Genomic DNA, 25343 nt, shown 5'->3' with positions numbered 1-25343 from the left:
GAATTCTTGAAGTTTTCAAGTAAATATATATCATTGGCTTTAGACGTAATAAGCAAGTGATGCAAGTGCAATGTCCAAGTCTCACTACATAAGTTGCAATTGAGTCACAAGTATAGACTCAGATGGTGTTAAACCAATAGTAATATTACCATCATATCTTGATAATTCTGAAAATAACAGCATGTAATATGGTGTGTTGAGTGTTAATCACTAATATTTGGTGATTGCATATGTGCCAGGCATTGTATCAAACAAATTCCATACACGTTAAAATTTATTCCTATTGGGTAGGCAATTATATTTCTATTTTACAGAGATTTGGGTTCAGAAATTTTACATAATATATACAAGTACTTCATAAGTTAGAGGAAAGAATTTGAACCATCTTTTGCTCATATGAGGATACCAATTCATATTAATTAAACTATAACATAAATAGAAGAGAGAGCTAGAATGACAGCCATGACCCCAAGAATTCAGGAACTAGCTGCTAGTAATAACATTACTGATAATCATTGTTTGGTTTAAGTACTTCATTTTTCTGAAGCTTAGATATCCAAGTCTTCCTCTATTGGTAATGTGATTCCTACACAGTAGTGAGTTTTTTTAATACATCAAAGACCTAACCACCGGCCTTAATCATTTGTTCAATCTCCTTAAATAGAAGAATCTTTCTTAAAATTCTCAGATTTTGAGTTTGATGTCAAAATAATGGTAAATATCTACTTCTGCATGCAGATTTTTGGACATTATAATTTTTCCCTCTTAGAAAACAAAAAATAAAAATTAATACTATTATATTTAGGATTTAAAGATTAGCAGCCTTATGTATAAATTATACCATGAGTTAAAGATAACTTTTCTAACAAATGTGAGATCTACAAGGAGAAACGTATACCCACATTGAGAAATTTCATAAGTTTATCTTTCCAAATTACGTAAAGTAATTGAACCACTCTCACAGTCTGAAGAGTGAATATTTCACTGAAAAACAAATTTATGTTTCATCTAACAAACTTATAAAACAGCCAATAAGGGAAAAGCAAATATCTCTGCTTGAGTGGGGTATCATGACCTAGAAATATATCTTACTGTTCAGAGGACCTAGCTCAAATTTGACAATTTCCCACATGAGAACAACTCAAACAACAGGGGCTCAAGAAAAATAAAAGTTCTTTATATACATCCGCTGTAAGCCAATAAAATCTTGAGAAGAAATCTCTCTTCTTGATAAATTGTTTATATCAGAACCAAATATAAAACTATAGTACTATCAGAAGTACTGTTTTACAACTTATGCCATTTTGCTGTAACTTCCCTAAAACTGGCTTTTTGTATTTTTTAGGTGCCTGTTACTAAATAAACAAACTTTATATGTATCATGTGGATCTGGAAGGAAGAATTCAAATTGAATATAACCACAAGCAATTACATAATCCTGGGAAACAGACTACTCATTCAAAAATTATTTTAGGAAAATTATGATTTATAAATCAATCTGCATTATTTCTCTTGGTTGTGTTAACTTTCTAAGGAGACTTGTCTATATAGCTGTACATTTCCATTTAATTATGGCATATGTAACAAGTCTGAAGTGAAATCTTAATGCATTCTTTGAATTTAATATTCGTATTTGCCAGCCTAATTTGATGTTAAATGGTCTTGGTTTTAGCATCTGTGAGGAGTATCCAATGACCTTTGGCAACATTAGGGTTTTTCTACTTTCAACAGTGAGGAAGCTTTGAGATATAGCTTTGTTAATATATCCTTAAATCATGATATTTTAAAAATAACTATTTTCCACTGTTTTTCAGCACTTATGTTACTTCTGGTCAAACACGCTCAGAGAAAAAGAAAAGAGAATATCAATTTATTGTGTGTGCACACATATAAACTCATATCACATAAAAAACTGATTTTGAAAAAACAAAATACATTCAGAGAAATTATGCAAAAATTCCAGGCTAAAGTTGGATAGTGGCCTTCAGAATGTAAATGTATTCGGATGACTACAATAACAGTCAATAAGTTCTTCTATGAAGTCCTAGATTCCTTTGAAAATTCTCTGAATGTATTTTACAGTTAAAATATGTTTAATATTATTAAGAGGAAAATAAGATAAAGATTTTGTAGAAAAATCATGTAAGTTCTTAAGTGAAGTTGAGTGGTAGTAACTTTTCAGTATATGAGAAAAGACTGGAAAAGTTTATCTTCTACAGCTTATAACTGAAAAGGAAATAATTCCTCATCTTTTTACTTTGTCTAAGATACTAAACATGTCAATGTCTTCACCTTCACATAACTAATAGCCTCTTACTAGTGTTGACTTTCACCTTACACATATTTCTGTAGGACACACAGCATTGACAGAGATTTTGTCCTATGTAAACATCTTGATGAATTTGAACATATACATACATTCATAGTACTATCATTACAATCAAGCTATTGAACATATCTATCTCCAAAATATTTATTTGTCCTTGTGTGTGTATGTGTGTGTTGTTATGAATACTCAACATGATAACTATCTCTTTGATAGATTTTAGTGTTTACAATAATGCAAAATAACCATATAACTATGATGTACAATAGTATATTGTTAAACATAAGTACCATGTTATATAGCAGATCTCTGGAACTTACTCATCATGCATAACAGAATATTTATACTCATTGAAAAACAATTATTCATTTTCCCCTACCTCAGTTTCTGAAAATCACTGTTCTACTCTTTGATTCTGTGTGTCTGGCTATTTTATGTATTTCATTCATAACAGTTGAATCATGTACTATTTGTCCATTTTCAACTATCTTATTTTCCTTTTCCATAATTTCTTCTAGTTCTATCCATGTTGTCCCAAATAGCAGGATTTGTCTATTGTGTAAGGCTGAATACAATATTCTATTGTGTGTACATATAACTTGTTATTATCCATTAATCTGTTGATGGACTTGTGAGTTGGTTCTATACCTTGGCTATTGTGTATAATGCTAGAATGAATATTAAAAATGCAAATAGTTGATTTGAATTTATTTTGGATAGAAACCCAGAATTGAGATTGCTATATCATATTATACTTTTATTTTTAAGTTTTTAAAAGTATCTTTATATTGTTTCCTGTACTAACTGCAGTATTCTATATTCCTATCAACAATGGATAAACATTCTAATTTCACCACACCAACATTTATCTTTCTAAAATGTATAATATACCCATCCTTATAGGTATGAGGTGATATCTTGTTGTGGTTTTAATCTTGATTTCTCCGAGAATTACTCATGATGGTCACTTTTTCAGGTACTGGGAACCATTAATGTGTCTTTGGAGCAATGTCTATTAAAGTATTTTTTCCATTTTTGAACTGAACTATGTATTCTGTTCCTATAGAGTTGAAGGGTATTCTTATATTTTGAATGCTAATCCTTTTAAGTTTCTTTGCAAACATTTTATTCCATTTTATTGATTGTTATTTATTGACCTGTTAATTGTCCCCTTTGCTTTGGAGATAATTTTTAGTTTGATGCAGTCTCAGTTGACTATTTTGGTTTTGTTTATAATTCTTTTGGTGTCCTGGTGAATCAAACTAATGTGAAGTCAAACTAATTAGTCGAAACACATTAGTCAAAACTAATGTGAAGAAATTTCTTCCAGTTTTCTTCAATGAATTTTATAATTTCAGATCATATATGTAAGTCTTCAATCCATTTTGAGTTGTTTTTGTTGTGTATTGTAATGTAGAGATCCAACTTCATTATATATGTGCAGTGAAAACTATAGAAATTGATGGAAGAAAATAACTGAACCAAAATAAAGATATCCATTTTCATGGATTAGAAGAATTTGTATTGCTAAACTGTCTGTATATTTCAAAGAGATTTACATATTATGTGAAAAGAATTTTATTTAGAAAATCAAAAATTTTAAATTCATATGGAACTACAAAAGAACCTTAATTAGCCAAGTAAATTTAAGAATAAACAAAGTTGAAGGTATCACACTTTCTGATTTCAAACTATATCACAAACTACAGTAATGAAAAGAGTATCCTCTTATAGTAAATGTAGGCATATATGTCAGTGAAATCAAATAGAAAGTCCAGGAAAAAACACATACACACAGACATATATATTACATATATTATTATATATAATATAATATTATATATTATATATTGCATATTATTATATATTATATATCTTATATTTTATATATGTGTGTATTCAATTGATCTTCAACAAAGGTGATGGGGATACATGAAAAAGGGAAAAAATAGTATTTTGCTTACATGTAAGTTTGCCTTTCCATCCCCACAGCTACCCTATTTGGTGATATTCAAGCTTGGCAGCCTTGATAGGGCTGAGTTTCCTTAGAACTATGTCATATTCTCAAAATACCTAACATTTTTCCTGACTCATTTAATTTCCTCCTTGATACTTGAGATGTAGTTCTTTCATAAATATCTGACACTAGACTCAGGACCATCAGCATTTTGTAGTAACCACAGTTCACTGATTATTATATGTGGAAGTGTCTTCTATTATTTCCCATTCATAAAAAATTTTCTTCAGTAAAATATTATATTTTTATCAAAGGCCTGCAAAATAGTAGGGAAACATACTCACAAATAATAAAATAATTCATATATATATTCAAAGTATACAGTGTACACAAAGTACAAAGTGTACACAGTGATTTATATGTTTCCACCAAAAAATATAAAAAGGAATCACTTCCTCTGTCTGTTTTATCTCTTTGCCATCCAAGTGATACAGCCCCAACTTAGCTTGACTAAGACATAAATTTAATAAATAAACAGCATTGATTGAATACATTAAAAGGAGTTCCTGCTATAATATGGATGGGAGATTGCAAATTTCCAGGTGTATTCTACTTTCTGCATGAAGGTAAATTTGATACTGGCCAAGGATTCTTGTCTTTGACAACTTTATTTTAAATTATATGTCAATACTAGCATATTCAAATAAATCCACTATAAACTGGCATGCATTTCTCTCTGCATATAAATACAATGAATATGTATTCTAATATTTTAGATTATCTTTCTAAGCAAGAAGTGTTATTAATTTTATCAAGTGCACATTTAATGATTGATAAGATCTCATGAGAATGTAATAAATACAAAAGATATGAAAACAATTGTAACTGGTTATAAAAATTATTGTCACAATTTATGTATTTGACAATATTTAACTAATTATTTTTGAATGTTATGTGATCAATTGAGAAAGTGTCATTATAATGTCTCATGTTTCTTAAAGATTAGAATCATGTAAACAAATTTCATTTAGGTAAAGAAATAAGTTTTTTATTTTGTAGTAATAAAACTGTAATCTGAGAATAATGGTAATACTTCCATCTTGTCAATAAAAGCTAGATATTGTTTAGAAATTACTATACTATGAATATATTTGTAAGTGTTGCTTGGTTACAGCAGGAAAATTACAAAACTATACATTAACGTCTATTTCCTCAACGACAATTCTACAACTTAGCACTTTATGCTGTTGAAAACACTTATAAATGAAGTGTAACATAATTGCTTTTTTCTGAATCTACTTCATGGCAAATGGTGCATGAATCAATACATGATGAAACTTTTGCACCATTTATCTCTTTGTATGATTCACAATAAATTCAAATGTGTAATTACATTATCAAAGCCTGTCAAGAGGATAGAATAACTAGAGTATGTTGCCCTAGAGAAAGGAAAGGAAAATGGAATGCATACAGTTTAGTATGGCAATGTGCTTATCTTAAATTGGAGCTGGAAAAACAAAAGATAGTTTTAGGGAAAAGTGTTTCTCCAGGAAAGACTAATAGCATTATACATAATGAATGTACTCAAGTCTTCCTCAATTTTCAACAAATTATTATATGACATTCTGGTATCCTTTCATGCTTAGGAGGCAAGAGGGTAGCTGAAGAGTGCATCTTAGGCACTGTAGTGAGTGATTGTCATTCTTAAAGCCTCGCTAAAGGAAATGACATCTATGCTGATACAACTCTCCCCCCCCCAAAACAAACAAACAAACAAAGAGTAGAAGTTATTTGGGTGAAATGATTGATGTAAGGAAGCAGAAAATGAGCAAGCACTGAGGCAAATACAAGTCCTTACTAGGCACTTCATCATCAAGCCAGAAAATGAGATCTTTGCCTGCAAGTGCTTCCAAGCATTCCCAAATCACAAATGCAAGCTCTTACATGTTTTTACCACTGGGACATACCACCTAGGTTTTACATAATTTTTATACTAAGAATACTGCCTGGGACTGAGTGAGTGACTGATAAATATTCAGAAAGTAACTTTAGAAATAAATAAACAGATGCCAAGGGATGCCCGATTGGTACATTTCATCATATCACCTTCTGCAATGTCTAATGTAATAGATTCCTAAATGTACTTACTGTCTCCTGTTTCTTTTCTCCTTTTTGAAAGGCACAAATGAGGTTATGGTATTATTCTATTTTAAAACTGCAATGATTGGATTCAATTTATCTGAAATTCTAGAACAATGTAACTGAATATTTTAAAGTTAACTTGGTAAAAAGAGTGAAAGCTTTGTTTCTTTGTAATACAAGGCCTTTAAAATTAGAATGCACTTTTTTAAAGGGAGAGAAATGATTTACACACAGAAATTGTTAGACAAAATAAAATTCATAGTAGCCAAAGTTTGGATGATGGAAGTTTATGTCTATTATATTTTGTTTACTTAATAGAACTTCAACATATGCATCAGAGATAACATACAAATATCATATAATAACTAAGGAGTTTTATGTCATCTAAGAAAAATTAAAATTTAGAGTACTAATTTGGATATATGTATTCAAACATCTAAATAATTGATAAAACTACTTAGGTATACAGTTGTATATGGATATGTGCAAATAGAAAAGTCTAAAGTATTTCAAACTAAACCATTAAGAGTTTATTTTTGAGAAGAGATTATATACATGGGAATTGTACAGAAGAATACACAAAGCCTGCTGATGAGTTACAGTTTAGATTGTTAAAAGATTATTAAGCTAGTCTCTGTACATAATTGTGTTATACCTGAAGGCATAAAGTTTTAATTCTTCTTTTTGTATCTTATTTTATTTGCTTGGCTCATATATCAGTATCTTATCACAAAACTGGAGTTTATAATTTTTTCCTAAGTTTCATAAATTATTGACATAGAAAGTTTCTTATGCCCCTCTCTTACACTAAGGAGAAAAGTATTATCTGTAATAATAATCCTTATCTCATTAATGATATCATTAATTGATAAATTATGGAAGATTTTCCATCTTTTTCTGATCAATTTCATTAAAGATATCAATTTTATTAGTTTTCTAAAGAGCTAAATATGACTGATAAATTTTTCTGCTCTCACTTTTCTACTTCATGGATTTCTGCTTTTATCTTTTCTTCCACTTACTTTATTCTTTTTATTTTCTAGCTTCTAAGAAAAGAAACATTATCCAAATTCTTTTAAGATTTATTCTTTAAATCAGTACCTAAAAGAATATTGCTTAAATTTCTAAAGTGTATGTGTTTGCAAGACATTCTTTAGTTATTGATTCTTAAGGTAATTATTTTATGTAAAAATAATACAGTAAATTTCTATGTTTTCAAATATATTGAGAGTTACTGTATGACCCATTAAACAGTGTGTAATAATAAACTTTTCAAAATTTCTAGAAAGCATATTTTTTATAAGAGGTGATGTACTAGTGGGCAATGTTTGTTAGTTGTCAGTTGTCTATAGTTTCATTAGTGCCTTCTATATTCCTTTTCACTTTTTGTCAATATTTCCACCAATTACTGAGTGACATGTTAAAATTTTCAACTCAGATTACAGGTTTTCTTTTTAAAATTCATGTTTTGTTATGTTACTTTATGTATTTATGTGGTGTTATTATGTACATATAGATCTATAACTGTCACAATTTGCACTTCATTGAAACATTTTTGAGCTCTTCATCTCTAATAAAAAAGACTACTTTGGGCTGGGGATTTGCACCAGTCTACACTCCGACCAAAAGTGGAGAAGTGTTCCTTTTCTCGCACAACCCTGACAGCATTTGTTATTGTTTGATTTCTTGATAGCAGCCATTCTTTCTGGAGTGAGGTGGAATCTCAGTGTTGCTTTCATTTGCATCTTTCCAATGACCCGTGATGTTGAACATTTTTTCATATGTTTATTTGTTATTTCTACTTCTTTGTCTGAGAAATGTCTGTTCATTTCAGATGCCCATTTTTGGATTTGGACTTTAAATTTGGGAGATCTGATTTTTAAAATTCTTTTTATATTCTAGATAGATCAAAATGGATCAACGATCTAAATGTTAAAACAGAAACACTAAACAGGCTGGAAGAGGGGTTAGGTAGAACTCTTGAGGACATTGGTGTAGGGAAAAATTTTATGAACAAAACCAATTGTCGATTCTTTGTGCTAGTTCACATGCAAAACCAGTTGTTGATTCTTTGTGCTAGTTCACATGCTATTGAGGTTTAATTCATGAAATCTTTTCCTACACCAGTGTCTTCAAGAGTTCTACCTAACCACTCTTTCAGCCCATTTAGTGTTTCTGTTTTAGCATTTAGATTTTTGATCCATTTCGATTTTAGTTTAGTGCATAGTGAGAGATATAGGTCTGGTTTTAATCTTTGGCAAGTTGAAACCCAATTTTTCCAGCACCATTTACTAAAGAGGCTACCTCAGTTCCCCATGAACTAACACAATCAACAAGTGGGATCTCGTTTTACTAAAAAGGTTCTGCACAGAAAGAGAAATCACCAACAGTGTGAATAAATAACACACAATGTGGGAAAAAATTTTCACCTGCTGTTCCTCAGACAAAGGTCTACTATCTAGAATATATAAAGAACTTAAAAAATAAGACCTCCCAAATTTAAAGACCCAATCCAAAAATGGGAATCTGAAATGAACAGATATTTCTCAAAGAAATAGAAATAGCAAACAAACATATGAAAACGTGTTCAACATCACTTGTCATTTGAGAGATGCAAATGAAAACAATGCTGAGATTCCACCTCATCCCAGAAAGAACGGCTGCTATCATGAAATCAACCAATAACAAATGCTGGTGGGGCTTTGGGGAAAGAGGAACACTGCTCCACTGCTGGTGGGAGTGTAAACTGGTGGAACCACTGTGGAAATCAGTATGGAAATACCTCAAAGAGCTAGGACTGGAAGTTCCATTTGACCCAGCTATTTCCCAGCTGGATATCTTCCCCAAAGAATTAAAAGAATCATACCACAGCAATATATGTGTACCCAGGTTCATAGCAGCACAATTCATGATAGCTAAAATTTGGAAGCAATTCAGTTGCCCATCAACTGCAGACTAAATAAAGAAAATGTATTTTTTATAAAATGGAGTATTACTCAGCCATAAAGAATGAGAAACTAGAGACATTTATAGCTAAATGGATGCACATTAAGGCAATACTCTTAAGTCAAATAAATAAGAAATACGTGTAAATACTTAATAATTCCTCTAAGGTGTTATACTGAAAGTGTAACTACAGACTAAAAGGTTTAATAGATAATGTTAAATAGGAAGAAAAACTGCAAAGGGAAAGAGGAAGTGGGAGGGGTAGGAAAAAAGAAAGAAGGGAATGGAATATGAGAAAAAGAAAAAATGGAAACAAAGTCTTTGTAGATAGGGAGGGGTAGAGGGGTTGAAGAGAGGGCAGGGGAATGAGGAAAAAATAAGAACCAAGATGGATTACATAAAGGTAAAAATTTCCAATGATGAATATCATTATATTGTGTAGCTTAAATGTACCAATATAATTAATAAAAAAATCAACAATGAGATCTCATCTTTTTAAGAAGCTTCTGCATAGTAAGTGAAACCACCAACAAAGTGAAAAGACAACCCACAATGTGGGAAAAAATTTTTACTAGCTGTTCCTCAGATAAAGATCTACTATCTAGAATATATAAAGTTCTTCCTAACTTTACAATGGGAGAAACACACTAATTAAATTATATTCTCTAGATAATATAACAAATTAATTGCACTTGCCAAGATGTTTTGGTCCCTTCTATTGAAAAAAAATCACATGTGTGCCTATTTTCAGATATTTAAAAAACAATTTTTAAAATGCACGTAAGTTTTGGCAACAATTGATAAAAATATATGAATCCTATAAATATTTAATTGCCCTCAAACACTCAATCCCTAATGACAAGAATAAATATTCCATGTACCCAAAGAGATACAATTATAAATGTTACATGGTAATTGCCTTTAAAAGAGCAATTTTCCAAGAGTTTTTTCCAAAAACCATAATCCAGTTTTAATACATACTATATAAGTTGATGGAAAATGGAATTGTAATATATCTATATTTTAATTAATGACAGCCCAAAAGTTAAGTAGTTCCTTACAGCTGTACTGCAAAGTAAATTACTGCAAATCACACAACTATGATATGGCATAGCTGTAATGACTGACATACCACATATCAGAAATGACAGCTCATTTTCTGTCTACTATTGTAAAAAGGTAAAAGCAATATAAAGTCTTTGCATTTTCTAAGTGAATGTCACATGCTAGAGCCACCTGTGCCCTGCTTGGTCTACTTTTACCCACAAGAATAAATGACTGCCACTAGCTCATGATAACAGTTTCTATGGTGATCTATACATTTCATCATTGATACACTAGTCATCTCACATGACAACAAAAAGTAGATTTTGTAACTGTCTCTTATTAATTCCCCTTGTTTTTCACAGTAGTTGAAAAATAATGGTCTTCCTTCCAAAATAATAGTCTATCTTTGAATCAACAATTTTTGGAAATTTTCAATTACATAAAAAATATAAGGCCCTGGTAAATGTTATCTAAAATTTAGTTATTTTGTTGTGATTTAAAATAAAGCACAAGGTTCAGACAGGCAGGTCTGCAGATGCTGTAGCAAGGTCCCGAGCCACATGCAACATGCTGATCCAGCCCACACCCCGGCAGCAATCCACTGCCCCCCCCCGCCCCCCTGCCCCACTGCTCTGGCCTCTTGGCTGTACTGCCACCTGGTTCCACATTACAAAGACACAGAGGACACTGGAACACCAGACCACTGTACTGAGTAAGTTGGAGTCAGTGAAAATCAGAAAGACAATAGCCAGGATAACTAAGCTGCTTTCCTACATGTATAAAAGTCTTGCTTCTTTCCTTTGTGATTGTCAAATAGTGCCAGAGGAATTAAACTGCTGTTCGTCCCCCAGGCTGTCTCCTTTTCTTTCTTTAAAAGTTGGTGCTTTCCGGGGTCTCCGGTTTCACTCTAGAGAAACCAAGGACAAGTGACGCCCCGAACAGGGACCTCGAATCCTCTCAGCAAGGTATTGTGAAGACAAGGGAGCAATCGACATTCTGTTGAGTCAGGGTAAGACTCCGGAATTTTCTGGGTAACAAATGGGTCACAGTTTGGTGAGACCATTTCCAACCTTAAACTTTTGTTGAAAAGGTTTGGATTTAAGATCCATAAAGAGGATCTAAAACGATGTTTGCTTATAGCAAACAGATTTTGTAATTTGGCTCAGTTCAAGGAGGGTTGGACTGAGGATAAATGGAATGAAATGCTTGCTTGTGCTCGAAAGGCTTATAAAGAAGGAATGATGATTGATGACAGGTTTTGGGGAACTGCTATCGCAATACAGCTCATTCTTCGTTGTGAGGACGGTTTAACTGCATGAACAGAGTTATCAGATCAGGCTAAACTAGCTCTTAAAAAACAAGGTTTAATTGAGGAAGATGAGAAAAAAGCAACAAATGATTTAATTCAAATTATACCTCAGGATAAGGATGATAGATCTGATGAGGAGGGGGAGGGGGGATTTCCTTGCCCTTTAACGCCTCAGGGCCAAAATAATTTGTGCACAGGAGTACAGCCCTCACCTTCAGCACCTCCTTCTTTACCCCCCCCCCCCAAAAGACCTTAGAAATGCTTGTTCTCTTGCTCAGGGAGGAGAAGCTTCTAATAAAACTATGTCCATACAACAAGATCTTTTAGGACCCATAGATCAGCCTATGCCATTAGTTAAAAACAAAAATAAATCTTTAAAAGCCAAATCTAAAAAACAGCCCATGATAAAAGCATATCCTCTCCAAAATCGCAAAAGACAGAAATTTAATACTGATTTTTCTTCCTCCTCAAAAAGTAGCTCAGGAAAAGATGGCGGCGAGGGTAAAGTGAGGCTTTTGAGACCAAAGTGCCTACGCAGGCGGACGCGGAATAAAGATGGCCCGCCGTGGCGGCAGGGGGTAACAGGCGCCCGGGGTGGAGCGAACACGACTGGCCCGCACGAGCTGCCTGCCCCACGCGCAGTCAGCCCGGCTGTGCACCCACTTGAGCTCCTGGACTTTGGCTTGGAGGCGCTGCTGCTGCGCCGCCGCCGCCGTGGTCCTAGCCGCGCTCGGCTTCGTACTGTGGGAGTCCCTGGCGCCACCCCCGGGCTCTGCTGGCCTGGCCTGGCCTGGCCCGGCCGCGCTGGCGCTTGGAAGGCCGCGCGCTGTAACAGCTGCCCGTGTATATGGGGCTAGTGCTGACCGAGGAGCAGTGTAGCCTGCAGGATGTGGCAAACTTGGTGGTGTGGGCCATGGCAGTGGACATCTCATACATCAGCGTGTACGACCACCAAAGTATTTTCAACAAATAAAATAAATAAATAAATAAATAAATAAAATAATTCCCAAATAAATTTCCATTGATAAAAGTAAATTAAAAACATTACATGATTTTCAAAAATTGTTAGATAATATTAATTGGGTCTGTCCTGCTTTAGGCATTGTTACTGGCAATCTAACAAATTTAACACTCTTGAAGGAGATTCAGATTTAAATAGCCCAAGAACTCTTACTCCAGAAAGTAAAAAGGAGTTACAATTGGTAGAACAAGCTTTTAAAAATAAAATGCTAACAAGATTTGATCCATAGCTATAGGGCTCATGATCCTTCCCACTAAAGTATATCCTACTGCAGTTTTGATTCAAGGTCAGGGAATTTTAGAATGGATACATTCTAGACATAAATATTCTTCTTCTATTAATTCATATGTTAGTATAATTGGTAAATTAGTTTTAGGAAAAAAAAAACAGAAGCAGACAAATGTTAGGAAAAAAACAGATAATGTTACTTTACCATTTACCAAAGAACAAAAGGTTGTATTAACCCCATATCATATGGCACAACAAAATAATTATTTGCTGTCTTAGCTCTGTTACAATGGAAACCTAATATAGCTATTAATATTGTTGCAGATTCAATGTATGTAGTTAATTTGATTAATCAATTAGAAACTGCTGTTATATGTATCTCTTCATCCATAATACAATTTCTAACTAAAGAGATTCAAGCTTTAATTAGAGAAAGAAAACAGCCCATCTATATTACTCATATAAGGGCACATTCCAATTTGTCTGGCCCTTTAACTTTTAGTAATAAACAAGCTGATAAACTTGTAAGTAAAAAAAAAAAAGTAACTTATTTTGTTAATGCCTCAAAAGAGCAAGATATTTTACATACTAATTCAGGGAGATTACATCAAAGGTATAAAATTCCATATTCCCAAGCCCATAAAATTATAAGATCATGTCCAGCCTGTTATCCACTACACTTAAAACAAGGACCTATGGGAATTAATCCAAAAGGTTTAAAGCCAGATCAAATTTGGTAGATGGATGTTACTCATTATCCTCCATTTGGCAAATTATGTTATTTACATGTATGCATTGATACTTATTCTAAATTCATATGGGCCTCTGCTTGTACAGGAGAATTGACTAAAAATGTCATTCCTCACTTGTTAAAATGTTTTGCTATTATGGGAGTTCCTGGATCTATAAAAACTGATAATGGACCTGCGTATACTAGTTTAAAATTTAAAAATTTTTTTACAAGAATACCATATAAAAGATGTTACTGGCATTCCTTATAATCCTCAGGGACAAGCACTTGTAGAACTAGCTCATCATACATTAAAATTACAATTAAATAAAATAAAAGTGGGGGAATACGGGGAAAAAGAAATTGATTCCTCAAGGGAAGGACAAAATACAACTTATAAGAAACTTATGAAACAATTAATACAAACACCACATCAACTTTTACACATTACTCTATTTACATTAAATTTTTAAAATTTGCCACAAGGAGACATTGAATCTCGGGCTGAAAAACATTTTTAAAAAATTGATTCAAAATCACCTCAACCAGTCTGGGTAAAATTAGATCATAATAATTGGACATCAGGACAAATGCTTGCAAAGGGGAAGGGATATGCTTGTGTTTCCACAGATGGCGGAGCAACCCAGGTCTGGCTTCCTGAATGAAAAATTGGATTCCGGAGTCAAGACAATGGCCTGGATGGTGGGTCTCCAAGAACAGGTAGTGCTTGGACAACCTTTAAGCACTATTCCAGAAAGACTGGAAAAAGAGGTTGTTCAAAAAATTAGAAAGCTCTCTCTTAAACCAAAGAGAAAAAGAAAAACTCTCATGCTAAAAACCATTCCAAACTCCCTGATCGGGATATGTTAACTAACCTGGTAACAAAGGCTCAAGACTGCACATCATCTATGGGCCCAGCCCCCCCCCCAAGCCTAGACACTCAGTACTTTTCTTCCTTACTATGGTATCTCTATTAAATTCATCTATTGCTCAGGTAGGTGTAAGTATGTCAGATTATGATTATTTAGCCCTTCAAAATGATACTAGTACTACTATAATTAAAGATTGGATAACTGTAAAACCTATAATATATATTCATGATTCCTTTTGGACTCTCCCTCTCTATTCTAACAAAATGTTCTTAGATTCAAACAAAAACTTTTAAAAAATCCAAGAAGTAAAAAGGGAATCTGATAAATTACTTTTGTTGGAAATAATAATGTTTGTTATATTGACCCGTAATTCAACATTTATTATGATCATTATTTTTAAGTCATTGTTTTCTGGAACATCGCCAATATTACCCCAAAAACAATTAGATCTTGCTGGTAATGTTTGGATTCAGCTAGCACAATCACTTAATTTGTCTGAATTTTGTTTAAATGTAGATGTAAATTTACATTATGTATTAGGGAGTTGTCTCATCCCTGTGTGCACTCCTTTGAATCTGATACAACCTTATACTCTGTTTAAAGATATCCCAGAAAAATATCTTACATATAAAGATAGTTACAATTGGGGGACTCCCTCTTATTTTAAACCAAAAAATGCTATTAAGTTATATACACCTCAGATGATTATGTTAAACAATACACAATGTGCTATATATAAACATTGTACCACAAAATGTCTAAGATTACAAATGTTAGAAAAAATGACCTGTTACGAGGAACAAAAAATCATATATAATGATGGTCATATACCTTTACCATCAGGATGGTTTTATACATGTAAAGTAGTAATGTTTAATTATATCCCTGCTTACTTGTCTGAGACTCGCTGCTGCCTGAGTCGCTTAGCCATAGTATTGCCAGATAGAACTGATTTGATAACACCCAAAAGAATTAAACGTTGGTCACCTTATACTGAACCAGGATGTGATGATGATGTAGGTCTCTTGACAGATGCTGAAGTGATACCTATGATAACATCTGTACTTGCTCAACCTGTCATAGGAATTCATGCAGAAAAGGTGATACAAAAGTTAGCATACAAGGTGGTCAAAGGTTTAAATGCTACCTCATCTGCCTTGGTATTAATTAATCAGGAGTTACAAGAACACCGACAGGCTATTTTAGACAATTGAGCAGCAATAGATTACTTGCTCCTGTTCCATCATCAGGGTTGTAAAAAAATAAAAAATATGTGTTGTTTTAACATGACTGACAATAGCCCAGGGATACAAAAAAAAAAAAAAACAATTAGAAGAATTAACGGAGAAAATACATAATGAGGGACTAGGATGGGATTTGTTCCAATGGTTAACCCAATGGCTACCTAACATACAATGGCTAAAACAGCTTTTTCTTGTAATCGTATTTGTCATCATATGTTTACTGCTCTCATGTTGCAGCATACAATTTATACCTTATTGCATAAAATTATGCCCCAAAAAAGATATAAACAAAAAGGAAAGAAACCATATCTATTCTCTCTATACAAAGACAAATTTAAGGATGATTTTTCTTCAATATTATTTCCTCTTTTATTATATTTCTTACTGTCTTATAAAATTATAGAATAACCTGACATTGCATTGAGTTGACATAGATGTCCACCTATAGGACCAGAGCGACTCCATTCCGCTAAGATCAGCTATTCTTCCTCTAGTCTCCCTTATACTCATAAATTAATAGTTAAAATGTGCTTACTCTAAGTCAATAGATAAAATCTGGGCATGAAACAAAGTTCCTAAGTAAATTACACAACCCTCTGTTTGCCGGGAAAATGAACATTCCTGGGCCCACTATCTGTAAAATAATCTATCAGTGTGTCTGCTGATCATCAGTACGTGACAGTCGACCACTAACCTTTGTTCCTTCTTCCCCTAAGATCGACATGTAACCGCCCCTAACCGCCCCCCCCCCCAGCCCCAGTCGTTTGCGGTCTTGGCCCGATGGGCCTGGCCAATCAAAAGTGTACACCCCATACTTGCTAAATGTCAACCAATCATGTAACTACTAAGTGGAAAATCCCCAAACCTTGCTGTAACCATGATAAAAACCCTGCTGATTTGAAATTCGGGGCTCTCAATTCTGACCCGCTGCGTCGGCGACGGTTGAGAGTCCCTGCTCGAGCTTCAATACACGACCCTCGTGTGTTTGCATCGGAATCAGCTCCTTGGTGGTCTTTGGGGACTTCGCGATCTGGGCAGAACACACCCTCCTGACTTTTTCAAGATCCTGTCTTCTCTGATCTTCTAGACGTGCTGAAGAAATCAACAATCAAGAATTCAGCTTAAATAAAACAAAAAAGGAGGAATATGGGGAAAATGTAGGATTTAGTTACTAATTGTAAGAAGCTTGTAAAATAAGAAAATTAAGCAATTCTCTGTGAATGTCCTCAACTCTAGGATTTAGTTCCTAATTGTAAGAAACTTAATTGAAAGAACTAAGTAAATGTCTCAGAGAACTTCCTCTGGCCTTTTTGCTGAAAGGATTGCAGAAAACCTTAAAAGATGTAAAAGTTCATAGGAAGTAAACATGTATTCCTAAGCTCTCTTAGTAACCATTGTCTGGGGTCAAAGAATCATGGCCCCGTGACTCTACAGATGGAGGGAAAGATTGTGGGCTTGATTTCTGCAGAAATCACCCTGCTTTTCTGGAACATCTGATAGAGGAGGGCTGCGATACACTCTTAGATGTACGGCTCTGGTGAACAGAGACATGAGACATGTAAACTTGCCTGTGGCTTTATGAGTTACTTGTTAACCTTTAAGACTAAGATAAATGTAACAATGCCTACCTTACTGTGTGAGATTGTGCCCCCCCAAAAAAAATTACTTATATGCTAAAACAAAAACAGAAACCATCTCTGTTCCCTTTATACAATGATTGAAAAATTTAAAGATGATTTCTTTTCAGTATTATTTCCTCTTTTACTATATCTCTTACTGTTTTATAAAATTATAGAAGGACTAGACATCAAATTGAGCTGACATAAGACATCTCCCTTCCTGGCCTGTCAAGATCCTGTCTCTTGATCTTCGTGATGTTAGAATCAAGAATTTAGCCTAAATAAAATAAAAAAGGGGGAATTGTGGGAAATGGTAGAATTCAGCTATCTAGTTCACAAGAAGTTTGTTAACTAAGAGAATTAAGTCATTTCTGGGAAATTCCACAAGTCTGTTTGTTAAAAGAATGCCAGAAAACTTTGAGACCTTGTAAAAGTCTCACAGGAGAAAAACAGGTTTTCCTAGTTTTCTTATTTACCATTTTCTGGGATCAGAGGACTGGAACCAATGACTCTAGGGGTGGTAAGAGAGATACAACTCACTATGCACATCTGTGATGTTTATGGTGGGCCGGTGGGCTTGATTTTTGGCTAAAGTCATCCTTTTCTCTTGATACTCTCTGATAAGAAGAGGGCTGTGGTGTGCTCTTTGATGTGCAGGATTGGTGAATGGAAACAGGGGACTTGTGAATTCTTCTGTAGCTTTTATGAGTCACTTAAAGTCACTGGTTATCATCAGAGGTGAAAATCAGAAAGACAATAGCCAGAATAACTAAACTGCTTTCCTACATGTATAAAAGCCTTGCTTCTTTCCTTTGTGATTGTCGAATAGTGCCAGAGGAATTAAACTGCTGTTCATCCCCCAGGCTGTCTCCTTTTCTTTCTTTAAAAGTTGGTGCTTTCCGGGGTCTCCGGGTTCCCTCTAGAGAAACCAAGGACCGGAGTCATCAGCACCTCCCATCAGAACTGGGATTATCTTCGGGGAAGGGCAGCTGGAACCTGCAGTACAACCCTGCAGAGTTCAACCCTACAGGAAGACAGGGAGCTCAACTTGGGACTTGCAGCCAGAAATGTTCCTGAATCTCACAGGTCTGCAATTTGCTTGCTGAGACTCATTGACTTATATCTGCACACTGCTACCCACATTCTCTATTGTGGCAACAGAGACATACCCTGAAAGAGGCCCTTCATTTTCATTTTTTTTTAATTTACAAAATTAGTATTATTAGTTTGGTTTTTTTTCTCTTTCCTTTTTCTCCTCTTATCTTTAATTGTTTTTCCCACTCTTTGCAAATATTTGTTTTTCTCTCCTATTTTTCTTTTCTTCTTCCTTTTCTCATTCCTTTCTCTCTCTCTTACACTCACTCTCTTGCTCTCCCACATGGTTCATCACCCTTTTTGTCCCTGTTCTGGCCCTCATTTGGAGTTCTTTATTTTCCTATTATTCTCTTTTTCCTTCTTGCCTGTGTCCTCTGGCCTCACTGCTAACCTTCCCCTATCCTTCTACCTATCTATTCCTCCCTCCCTAACTCCTTCTAACTCCCCATCTGGAAGGATAAAGTTGTTATATTGAAGAGTTTATTCACTATATGTTGGGTTGGTCCTTGATCATGATTTAATTCACCCAGCTAAAGGTGATAGATTAATAACTACCGCAAAATGTCATTTTTTAAGATGTACTTGATGCAATGGTGTTGCTGATTGTATCACTTGAGCTAAGGTGTTGTTACTGATGTAGTCAGTGATCCTTCCTAGTATAAGGAAAATGAGATAGTCCTAGAGTCATTAGAGACTCAAAACTAAAAGACCAGATATATCTGGAAGACACCTCTGAGAAGCAATCATTCCATAAGGGCTCTAATTACAAGCAACAATTATATTTACAACAAGCAATTGCAAAGTATCAACCCAGAAGTTAAACCAAGGAGGGTACGAAAAACAAAAATGAGAAGACATTTAAGCAAGGCACAAAGTCAGACTTTCACCCCACTAAGGGTAAACCCTGGGGTAAATGAGGTGGAAAAGTCCAAAAACCAACCACCTGGATACCCTGAACTAATAGCACAAGAAGTAACAAAACACATGAATGAGGCTCTAGAAAAATTCAAAGCAGAAATAATCTCCCAGATATCTACAGAGATGGTGAGCAGAGTCAAAGACATGATTAGAGGATCTAAAAAAGAAACAGATAAAAATTAGATGAACTCAGAAACATGCTGGGAGCTATGAATACCCAGCATAAGAAGGAAATGGAAACCATGATAGCCCAACATAAGAAAAAAATGGAATCCATGAAACAGTTTCAAACAGATATTCAGGAGATTAAAAATACCATTGAAAGTATCCACAGCAGATTAAGGGAATCTGAAGGTAGAATATCAGATATAGAAGACAGGATTGTGGTTAAAGACCATGAAAACAGATTTTGTAAAAATAGTAATGGACCATGAGAAATCAATCCAACAGCTGCTAGACAATGCAAAGAAGAATAACATAAGACCGATTGGAGTCCATGAAAAAACAGGAGAAAGCACAATTGACATTATAAAAATGTTCACAGAAGTAATAGTAGAAAACTTCCCAGACAGAGGTAGAGAAATGGACATACAGCTAAGTGAGGCATATAGAATTCCAACTAGCCATGATCAAAAAAAATCTACATCTAGAGATATAATAGTCAAGATCCCAGAAACCCAACAGAAAAATAAAATCCTACAAGCAGTTAGAGAAAAGAAACAAATCGCCTAAAAAGGAAAGCCCATCAGAATCATGCCAGACTTTTCAACACAAACCCTCAAGTCAAGGAGAGCCTGGAGTGAAGTATTTCAAGGCCTAAAAAAAAATAACTTCCAACCTAGACTGTTGTATCCTGCAAAATTATCTTTCAAAATTGATGCAGAAATTAGATACTTCTATGACAAAGAACACCTGAGAAATTTCATGAACACAGAACCAGCACTACAAGCAATTCTAATCAATATCCTACAAAAAAACAATGAAGGTCACAACTCCATGAGACCCAACAGAGGGAAGCCACCAGGCAAGGTAAGACACTAAAGGGAAAGGGGGAAAAATAAGATAAAAGAGCTAAAAAAAGTAAAAAATCATGACAAGGATAAATCAATATCTATAAATTATAACTATCAATGTTAATGGACTCATTTCACCAATCAAAAGAAATAGACTGGCAGAATGGATTAAGAAGCAAATTCCAATGATATACTGTATACAAGAAACATACCTAACTCAAAAAGAAACTCATAGACTGAAAGTGAAAGAATAGAAAACAGTTCTCCACACAACAGGAACCCAGAAAAAAGCAGGTGTAGCAATATTATTTGCACACAAAGTAGATTTCATACCAAAGATAATTAAGAGAGACAAAGATGGTCACTACATCCTTGTGAAAGGAACAATCCCAGAGGAAGAGATGACAATCCTAAATATATATTCACCAAATATGAATGCCCCCAACTATACAAAACAAATATTAATGGACATAAAAAACCATATAAACACTAACACAATTGTAGTGGAGGACATCAATACCCCACTGTCACAAATAGACAGATCATATAGACAAAAAGTTAACAAGGAAATTCTAGAACTGAACCAAGTTATTGAACAAATGGACTTAATAGATGTTTACAGAGTGTTCCACCCCACAAAATCAGAATACACATTATTTTCATCTGCACATGGGTCATTCTCCAGAATAGATCACAGCTAGCTCATAGGATATGATGAAGTAAATGTAAAAGAATTGAAGTTACCCCTTGTATATTATCACACTATAGTGCAATAAAATTGGAGATCAATAACATAGGAAACTGCAAAACCCCTACAAACACATGGAAACTGAATAACACCCTCTTGAACAACCAATGGATCACAGAAGAAATTAAAGAAGAAATTAAACAGTTTCTACACATAAATGAAAATGCCAGTACAACATACAGGAGTCTATTGGACACAATGAAAGTAGTTCTATGCAAGAAATTTATAGCAGTGAATGCCAATATTAGGAAAACAGAGAAAACTCAGATAAATAACCTAATGCAGAACCACAAGCTGCTAGAAAAAGAAGGGCATAACAAATCCAAAGCTCATACAAAAGAGGAAATTATAAAGATCAGAGCAGAAATCAATGCAATGGAGACTAAGAACGATATAAAAAATCAATGAATCAAAGAGTTGGTTTTCTGAAAAAATAAATAAAATTGATAAACCTTTAGGCAACCTTATCAAAAAAAGGAAAGAAAAGGCACAAATCCATGCAATTAAGAATGAAAAAGGTGAAGTCACAACAGATCAAATAGAAATCCAGAGGATCATCAATACCTACTTCAAGAACCTGTACTCCAATAAAAGGGAGAACACAGAAGAAATGGGCAGATTCCTAGATACATACGAACTGCCAAAGTTAAGTGAAGAAGATATAGAAATTCTAAACACCCCAATTACAATGAGTGAAATTGAAAGTTTAATAAAAAAGTTTACCAACAAAGAAAAGCCCAGGTCCTGATGGCTTCACTGTTGAATTCTACAAGACATTTAAAGAAGAACTACTGCCATTACTCTTTAAACTCATCAAGGAAATTGAGAGGGAAGCAATACTTCCAAATTCATTCCTTGAAGCAAGTGTTACTTTGATTACAAAACCAGGGAAAGACCCAACACAAAAAGAGAACTACAGGCCAATCTCCCTAATGAACATAGATGCACAATTCCTCAACAAGATATTACCAAACAGAATATGGAGAGTCATCAAGAAGATCATACACCCTGACCAAGTCAGATTTATCCCAGGGATGCAAGGATGGTTCAACTCCTAAAACAATAAATATAATACATTATATTAATAGAGTCAAGGACAAAAACCATACAATCATCTCAATAGATGAGGAAAAGGCATTTGACAAAATCCAGCACCCATTCATGATAAAAACACTACAGAAAATTGGAATAGAAGGTCTTTATCAGAACCTGTTTAAGGCTATCTATGAAAAACCAACAGCCAGCGTCATACTAAATGGTCAAAAAATCAATCTTTCATGTTAAAATCAGGAACAAGACAAGGACATCAACTATCATCACTCCTGTTCAATATAGTTCTGGAAACACTAACCATAGCAATTAGACAAGATAAAAAAAATTAAAAGGAATAAAGATAGGAAAGGAAGAAGTTAAATTGTCACTATTTTCTGAGAAGATACTCTACATAGAAGACCAAAAAAACTCTGTTAAAAGACTTCCAGATTTAATTGACAGACTCAGCAGAGTAGCTGGATACAAGGTCCACAATCAAAAATCAATAGCCTTCTTGTACACAAATAACAGACTCACTGAGAGAGAAATTAGGGAAACAATTCCTTATACAATAGCGTCCAAAAAAAATAAAATATCTAGGAATCAACCTAACAAAGGAAACAAAAGACCTCTACACTGAAAACTACAGCATTCTGAAAAAAAAAAGATAGAAGAGGATACAAGAAAATGGAAAAACATCCCTTACTCCTGGGTAGGAAGAACCAATATAGTGAAAATGGCCATACTTCCAAAGCTACTATATAGATTCAATGCAATACCAATTGAAACTCCAACAATATACTTCACAGAACTAGAGAAAACAATCCAAAAATTCACTTGGAACCATAAGAGACCTAGAATAGCTAAAGCAATTCTAAGCAACAGAGACATGGATGGGGGTATCACAATCCCTAACATGAAACTATACTACAAGCTACTGTGATAAAATCAGCATGGTACTGGCAAAGGAACAGACCTGAGGATCAGTGGAATAGATTAGAAGATGCAGAAACAACTCCAGACATGCTCAGCCACCTCATCTTTGACAAAGGAGCCAACTACCATCATTGGAGGAAAGATAGAGCTTATTTAATAAACGGTGTTGGAAAAACTGGATTTTAACCTGCCCAGGATTAAAACTAGACCCATACCTATCACCATGCACTAAACTAAGATTGAAGTGGATTAAAGATCTAAATATTAAGACAGAAACACTAAACTTTCTGGAAGATAAGTTAGGTAGAACTCTTGAAGACCTTGACATAGGAAAAGACTTCATAAATAAAACCTCAGTAGCACGGGAACTACCAGAAAGAATCAACAACTGGGATCTCATTTTATTAAAAAGCTTCTGCACTGCAAAAGAAACCACCAACAGAGCTAACGGACAATCTACAGTATAGGAAAACATTTTTAGCAGCTGTACCTCAGGCAAAGGACTACTATCTGGAATATATAAAGAACTGAAAAAAATCAGACCCCCTAAATTCAAAGACCCAATTAAAAAATGGGCATCTGAAATGAACAGACATTTCTCAGGCAAAGAAGTAGAAATAGCAAATAAGCATATGAAAAAATATTCAACATCTCTGGTCATTCGAGAGATGCAGATGAAATCAACACTGAGATTCCACCTCAACCCAGAAAGAATGGCTGCTATCAAGAAATCAACCAATAACAAATGCTGGCAGGGGTGTGGGGAGAAAGGAGCCCTTCTCCATTGTTGGTGGGAGTGCAGACTGGTGCAACCACTGTGGAAACCAGTATGGAGATACCTCAAAGTACTAGAAGTCCCATTTGACCCAGCTATTTCCCTGCTGAGTATCTTCCCCAAAGAAGTAAAAGAATAATACCACAGCGATATAAGTGCACCCATGTTCATAGCAGCACAGTCTGTAATAGCTAAAGCCTGGAAGCAGCCCAAGTGCCCATCAACTGGAAACTGGATAAAGAAAATGTGGGTTTTTTATAAAATGGAGTACTACTCAGCCATGAAGAATGAAAAACCAGAGTAATTTATAGCTAAATGGATGCATATCAAGGACATACTCTTAAGTGAAATAAATAGGATCCACATGTGTAAATACTGAATAGTTTCTCTAGTGTGAGAAACTGATAGTGTAAACAAGGTTTAAAATGATTAAAATGAATAATTGATAATTTGAAATAGGAAAAAAGATCCAAAGACAAAGGGGTGAAGGGAGGGGAAAGGGAAGGAAAAGAGGGAAAGGAAAAACTATGAGAAAAGAAAAAAATGGAAAGGATGTCTATGTGAATAGGGAAGGATGGAGGGGATGAAGGGCGCACAGGCAATGGGGAAAAAATAAGAACCAAGATATATCATGTACAGGTACAAGCACCCAATGATAAATGTAAACGAATTGTATACCTACAATGTACCAATAAAAGAACTTTAAATTAAAAAATAAATAAATAAATAAAATAAAATAAAGAACAAATACAAAGACCCAAGACCAAAATACCGCAATGGTGTGTCAAAGAAAGATATCCCATGGTGTTGCATTTGTTCTTTGTTAAAATGGGTCTTTCAAATCATCCAGGCAAGAAGAATGAATAAAGAAGAAATTACACATGATAAATTCACAATAAGCCTTCCTCTAATATGACTTGTAGAACCTAGAATTAGAAGAAAACAAAGATTGATATTAAACAAATAATATCCGTTAAAGTCTAATTCTCTTAACAAGGATTTAGGAAATACCTGTTAAAAATTTTAATTTGTGGAGATTTTACTCTAGATTTAATTCAATGAATCTGTAGTGTCTTCTGGAATGTAGTTTTAGCTTCTTACTTTTAAAATTAATTTTATTGGTACAGTGTTAGCTTCTTTTCTTATAAATAGACCAGTTTTAGCACAGCAAAACCTGTGTATGTTGGAATTTAATTTTTATCTAAGAAAGGACTCTTCTGTATTAATTAAACAAATATATTTGAAAATTTTACATTTAATACACAATGTGCTAGGTGATCAGCATCCATGCTATGGGATATCCCTGGTGATAGTTCATTCCTTGAACTTAACTTTAACAAGAAAACACTGTAAGTATGGTCGGGGTTGAATTTCCTATAGTAGAG

The 25343-nt window shown here is 34.2% G+C and overlaps 1 long non-coding RNA gene across 3 annotated transcripts in view; it reads right to left on the bottom strand.

Annotated features, from left to right (window-relative positions):
* Positions 1 to 16909, bottom strand: part of LOC110344608 (uncharacterized) — a 70638-nt gene extending 53729 nt beyond the window's left edge. The window contains exons 1-2 of one of the 3 annotated variants that reach the window (XR_002387272.2): positions 16688 to 16909; positions 15566 to 15652 (exon numbers count right to left, since the gene is read on the bottom strand). This is a non-coding gene — a long non-coding RNA (uncharacterized LOC110344608). Of the gene's footprint in view, positions 1 to 15565; positions 15653 to 16516; positions 16564 to 16687 lie in introns of those variants that run through there. The other 2 variants (XR_002387273.2, XR_015440343.1) reach the window with 2 other exon arrangements.
* Positions 16910 to 25343: the final 8434 nt, after the last annotated feature.

Source organism: Heterocephalus glaber, unplaced genomic scaffold, assembly GCF_053883595.1.
Source record: "Heterocephalus glaber isolate CG9 unplaced genomic scaffold, H.glaber_assembly_v1.0 deba00001497, whole genome shotgun sequence".
Lineage (NCBI taxonomy): Eukaryota > Metazoa > Chordata > Mammalia > Rodentia > Bathyergidae > Heterocephalus > Heterocephalus glaber.
The sequence above is the reverse complement of the archived record's forward strand: the minus strand, read 5'-3'. Positions and strand labels throughout refer to the sequence as shown.